The sequence below is a fragment of the Cucurbita pepo genome, chromosome 13 (assembly GCF_057944985.1).
Source record: "Cucurbita pepo subsp. pepo isolate OVF chromosome 13, ASM5794498v1, whole genome shotgun sequence".
In the NCBI taxonomy this organism is placed as follows: Eukaryota; Viridiplantae; Streptophyta; class Magnoliopsida; order Cucurbitales; family Cucurbitaceae; genus Cucurbita; species Cucurbita pepo.
The window spans coordinates 4,363,439-4,370,160 of NC_141810.1; the positions used below are offsets into that span (position 1 = coordinate 4,363,439).

The window sequence follows — 6,722 nt, forward strand, 5'->3', positions numbered from 1 at the left end:
TTTAAGAAAGGGGAGCTCAAGGTAACACGGCCATATGTGATCGAGATCATGTACTCTGATCAAACCCAGATCTCGAATCTCACTTTGATCAACTCACCTTCTTGGTTCGTCCATCCGATTTATAGCAGGTTTGGCTATTTCGGTTTAGTTCCATTATCCTTATATTTTAGGATTATGCTTCACAAAAAGTATACCATTCAAATTACTCCCGACCAAAAAGAATTTTTAATTATATATGATAATATGGGTGACAATGCAGAAATGTGATTATCCAAGGGATCACCATCTTGGCTCCAGTCACCGTACCCAACACCGACAGAATCAATCCAAGTTCCCTTCTTCTTCTCCTTTAAAACCTTACGGTTCTTTTCTTCCTTAATCCCTCTCCCTAATTCTCCATTCAATTTATCAAATTCTTGTTCCAACACTTGAATCGAAGACTGCTACATTGTCTCTGGTGACGATTGCATGACATCAAGAGCTGATGCGACCAATACGGTATCAAGTTCAGAATGCCGACCGAGGACCTCGTCATTCGCCGCCTCACTTGCATCTCACCAGATTCTGCTGGTATTGCCCTTGGCAGCGAAATGTCCAGCGGAATCTGCCACGTCAGGATCGAAACGTTACAACAATCAACACACAGTCTGCCGTCAGAATCAAAACCGCTCGCTGACGAAGAGGTTTCGTCAAGGACATTTTCGTCCGAAGAATGTTTCTATCCACGATGAAATACGTCTTCTGGATAACTGGAGACTACAAATCGCATGCGGATGACAAGTTCGATCCCTCGGCATTGCCATTGATTAAGAATATTAATTACAGAGACGTGGTGGCCGAGAATGTTAATATGTCGACAAATTTGGCGGGGATTTCAGGAGATCCATTCACGGATATTTGTGTTTCAAATGTGAAGATTGGATTGTCGGCGACGCCTAAAAAGTTGCAGTGGAATTGTACGAACATTGAGGGATTTAGTAGTGATGTGGATCCGTGGCCATGTGCTCCGCTTGCTAAGGCAGCGAAAAGCGGTGGATGTGACTTTCTCGAGGATCAGCTGCCGATTGAGAATGTTCAGTTGAAGTCATGCTCGGTTGAAACTCCTACCTTCTGGTAAAGACTTTGTTTTTTTTTTTTTTTTTTTTTAATTCTATGGAATGAATGATAATGAAAAATTTAATAAAGATATAGATAAAATGAGAAGTTTTTTATTTTGAAAATAAGCTATTTCAACTATATTCGTAATATTTCACTAAATAATAACTAATTGTAATTCAAAACCATAAAAATAATGGCGTAGGAATTGAATCTTCTGTCTTATTGAAGAGAGTGCATATCAGTTATTGTGAAACTATGGTCATCGGTGGCATTTGTAACCGTAATTAATTCTTCTTTAAGAACTAACCCCTTTTACTTTAGTTGTTTTTAGGAAGCTAATTAATTCTTCTTTAAAAGGATTCTTGGGAAAACCCACTCTATAAGATGGGTAATCACTAACGTTGAACCTCATGGAGTACATAAGGGAGATAAAAAGGAAGGGAAAGCTCTCTCATTCAAGAGTGCTTGCAACTATGCCAATTTTCGGTTCTTCCCCAAGCTGCAAGCTGAAGGGAGTTGGCCTCTACTTTAAAAGGGTGGCCTCTTGTTTCATTTCATCCTCCCACATGAATGGTTCAAAGCCAACCATAGAATACATTTTTGAATGCTGGCAGATTCAGCTTGTGTTTGATACGCTACTACCCTTTTCTTTTAGTTTCAACTTTTTAGAAGCGCTTAAGAATAGTATGATTATCTTTAAGGTAGTTTTAATTTTTTGAGTCAAATTTAAATTTATGCAAACTTAGCTAGTTTAAATTATTAAGGATTAACTTTAAATTATTTTATACTTAAGATGAGTATAAATAGAGAAAAATATATAATTTAAAATATTTAAATTACTATCCTTTTTTTCTAGCTTCAGCTTTTTAGGAGCCCTCAAGATTAGTATGACTATCTTTGAGCTAGTTTAAATTTTTTTGAGTCAAATTTAAATTTATGCATAATTAAACTTAGCTAGTTTGAATTATTAAGGATTAACTTTTTAGAAGATATTTAAATTACTATTTAATATATTAGATATATTAAACATAGAAAAGAAAAATATATTAGATACACGTGACCTTCAAATCTTCAGTCTAATTCTCTCCCAACTGAGCTATCTTCGCTATTTACTAATGTAAAAAAGCATAAGTAGAGCTATCCCCGCTACAAAGTTTAAATCATTAAGAAATATTTCACAAATGAAACATTCCCTAGATTGCATAGTCAAGTTAGGACTCTCGACACGATTGCGGTGAACATGGATCAAACACATAACACCTTCAGATCTTCAGTCTATCGCTCTCCCAACTAAGCTATCCCCGCTATTTTAACACAATAAAAATGCATAAGTAGAACTATCTCTTCTATTTAATCACCGCTAATTAGTTGAGTTATGCTTAACTCGACAATTGATTACAATCAAAATTAATGTGTAACTTTCTATCAAAGTTTAATCGCAAAGAAATATTCACTAATTAATAGATGAAATAGTCTAATTAAGACTCCGACACAAATGCGGTGAACGTGAATCAAACACATGACCTTCAGATCTTCAGTCTAACGCCCTCCCAACTGAGCTATCCCCACCATAAGAGAACGGTAAGTGATAAAGCCAAACGAATTTTAGAGTTTTTATGTCTTGTGCAGCTTAGATTGATTGGTAAATCTATTGAGGGAGATTCGGTCAAAGTCAGAGTTGGACTAATACTTCTAGTAGTGATCAAGGAAAGCCTTCTGGACAAGGGACTTTCCTATTCAAACTAAACTATCAACCAAGAGAACAGGCTAGAATTAGATTATCTCTTATGACCAAAGATCTACATGCAAGATTTGGAATCTTGTTCTAAATTGAGTCACTCCGCCATCGAACTTGATCAAGGCTTGATTGAATGGCTCAAATGCAATCTACCACAAGAATTGCGTGAAACTTAGAAATGACAAAGATGATACTCAAATTTCTAAGGGTAAAAGTCTCAATTTGATATCTCAATTTCATTCATCCGTAATCTGTCCCATAAAAGAAAATTTCAATTCTTCAAATGCCTAACCTCCTTATACAAAATTCAGATCAATCAAGGGATAAGGCTAGAATTAGATTACCTCTTAAAATCAAAGATCTAGAAGCATGATTTGGAATCTTGTTCTAAATTGAGTCACTCCACAATCAAGGCTTGATTGAATGACTCAGATGCAATCTACCACAAGAATTGCATGAAACTTAGAAATGACAACGATGATGCTCGAATTTGTAAGGGTAAAAGTCTGAATTTGAGATCTCAATTTCATTCATACAAAATCTGACTTTTATATTACAATTTGTTGGTATTTATAGTCTCCCCACAAAAGAAACTTTCAATTCATCAAATGCCTACTAACCTCCTTATACAAAATTTGGATCAACCAAGAGATATATTTCTGGTCTCAAGCAGAACCTGATATGTATTGGTCAGTTGGATAGCACAAGTTATGCAACAAAGTTTGGGAAGTGTTCGTGGAATATTGTGAAGGGTGCTATAGTGGTAGCACATGGCACAGAATATAGAACCTTATACACCACTACAGGTGTAGGAAAATGGCTGCGGTTGCTGAAGTGCTTCAAATTCAAGTCTATGGCATAATAGACTTGGACATATGAGCGTCAAAGGAATGAAGATGCTGGTTGCAAATGGAGTTTTAGAAGGCCGAAAATCTATTGACATAGGTCTTTCTGAGAGATGCGTTATGTGAAACAAAAACGAGTTAGCTTCACAGAGGCTGCAACGAGTTAGCTTCACAAAGGCTGCCAGAAAATCAAAGAATGTACGATTGGAAATGGTCCATGCAGACGTTTGGGGACTATCTCTAGATTCATCACTTGGCGGACCAAAGTTCTAGGTCACCTTCATCGAGATTTCAGCAGGAAGGTATGAGTTTATTTCCTGAAACACAAGTCAAATGTGTTTGTCACCTTCTAAAAGTGGAAAGCTGAAGTTTAAAATCACACCGGCTTGAAGATCAAATGTCTGAGGTCTGACAATGGAGGAGAGTACGACAAGTCAGAGTTTATAACATTTTGTGCAGCTAAGGGAATTAGATTAATGAGGACAGTTCCTGGTAAGGCAAGAAAAAATGGTGTTGCATAAGGAATGAACAGAACATTGAATGATTGGGCAAGAAGCATGAGGATTCATTCTGAATTGCCAAAGACATTCTGGGTCGATGCTGTAAATACAGCAGCCTATTTGATCAATAGAGGACCGTCAGTACCCTTGAAGTTCAAGTTGCCAGAAGGAACTCACGTACTCTCACTTGAGAACTTTTGGTTGTACTGCGTATGTTCACGTCAATCTAGAGAAAAGAGACAAGCTTGATGCTAAGGCTGTGAAGTGCTACTTCACAGCCTATGAGTCTGACATGTCCGGGTACAGATTTTGGGATGACAAGAATAGGAAAATCCTAAGACATTGGGACGTAACCTTTGATGAAAAAGTCCTGTACAAGGACAAGGAGAAGATAAACTTTGAGACTATGACGCAAATGGAAGTTAAGCTTGAGTTGCAGAAAAACTCACCCAATAAGCAAAAGCTCGAGAAACTCCTGAGACCTTTACTGATGAACCAGACGTGGAGCAAGTTACACCTGAGCAGGTGTTAAGGAGGTCATCCAAAGCTATCAGAGTACCAGATAGATATTCACCTTTATTACATTATTTATTTCTAATTGACGAAGGAGAACTAGAGTCCCTTGGTGATGACCTACTGTTGGAGGATACAACCAAGTGGGAGAAAGAAATGGATGATAGGATGTCTAGGCTTCAGACATGCGTTGCTCTTTCATCTACTGAAGCCGAGTACGTGGAAATAGCTGAAGCTGGAAAGGAGATGATATGGATGACAGACTATCTAGAAGAATTACGCAAGAAGAAGTGCAAGAAGATTCTTCAGGTGGAAAGTTAGAGTGACATGCAGTTGGTGAGGAACCTGGTCTATCATTCAAGGACAAAACACAAAAGGCGATACCATTTCACTCGGAGGTTAGTGGAAGATGGTGATGTGCTTGGAGAAGATAGAGGGTGTAAAGAATCCAGCAAACATGTTGACAAAATGTGTTGACATGTGAAAGTTGAGGTTGCGCAAAGCCTCAATTGGTACGGTGAAGTGAAGATTGAGAATGAAATTCTTAGTTGGCTGGATCAGTCTCCAAGTGGGAGATTGTTGGGATATGGAGAATGATGCCTATTTATAGTAAATATTTCGTAAAGATCTGGTAGAGATATATATGGTGAATATTTCATAAAGATCGGGTAGAGATATATATCGTAGATATTTTATAAAGATTTAGTAAAGCTTTATTTAGTAAACTGAAACGATCTATACCCCATCACGCAATGCTTTCAAGATGTACTTTTATTCATTCTCTGTATTCTGTTTTGGTGTACATGCCTGAAGTTATCAACAATACCTTTAAACAATATTCCTCCTTGAATTTTCTCTCTTCTTTTCTTTGTGTTCATCTTGATCGAGTATATGTGTCGTTGTGTGTTCCTAACAATTACTTCAATAATAATTTTGTAATTTATAATAACACAGCTAAAAAAATTATTCATAACCTTTCAACTACGTTCATGTTGTTGGATTTTATGTCCTAAAACTCATAGTTTGTAAACAAAAACTTATTCTATTTTCAATAAAGTTATTATTGATATTTATTCCGTAAATATTGTTATTGAATAAAGTAAATTTTACGATTATTAATCTAAATCCAATAAACTAAGAATACTCTAACGATAGTATGATTACTTGAACTATATGTAGAGATATAAGAGTGGACCAAGTTCGAGTATATAGTCAAAATGATCTATAGTATAGGGATAAGGCTGAGTACCTTATCCTGGGGACACTATGGATGCGGCCCACTTTTATATATGATATAAACAATGTGATCAGTAAATTGTACATGTGGAGACATGTGAGTGGGGGCGTTCTATGCAATGAGTATTGCATAAGATCGGACCATGAAGAAAATCATTCTCACTTTATAATCATGAATCCTATTTATTCGGAATTATCCTTATATTTGCATGGGTGAGAGTGGCTCGAGTTCACCGAATCAATAGGCCTCCCATTTTAGGGGTAAGACTGGGTGAATGGCTAGGGACGTGGGGTGCAAGATGGAATTCGCTCCTACCCACTTTTAGGGATAGTAGAGAGGTAGTTCCCTTAAGTACTAACTCCACTCCAGGTCTTGAATAAGGGGCCCTACTCTCTCATTTGCCTGAGAGGGATTCGGTTTACTGGTTGAACCACAAATCTATTGTTCATTAGAGGATCAGTGGAACATAAGGAATAAGAAGTAACTTCAGGGGTAAAATGGTAAATTGACCCAGCTCTAGTTACGAACAACTTGTGAAGGATCATGTCACGACCCAATATTTTACTACGGACCATGACTAACGACAACACACGAATGCACAAGCGATTTAAATATGAAATAGAGAAAATCCTTTAATTCAAATAATGTTTTTGAACGACAAACAAACAGAACACTCAACAGCTTGGAAATAAATTTCGAAAGAATTCAAATACAAAATAAAGACTTGACTGACGCCCCGGGACAACCCATTCCTCTGTGACAATCCCCGTCTCCATCATGTCCGCCCTTGA

At 37.1% G+C, this 6,722-nt stretch overlaps 1 pseudogene; it reads left to right on the plus strand.

Annotated features, from left to right (window-relative positions):
* The first annotated feature begins 405 nt into the window (after positions 1-405).
* LOC147789685 (putative polygalacturonase pseudogene) lies at positions 406-1,117 on the plus strand (annotated as a pseudogene).
* The last annotated feature ends 5,605 nt before the right edge of the window (positions 1,118-6,722 follow it).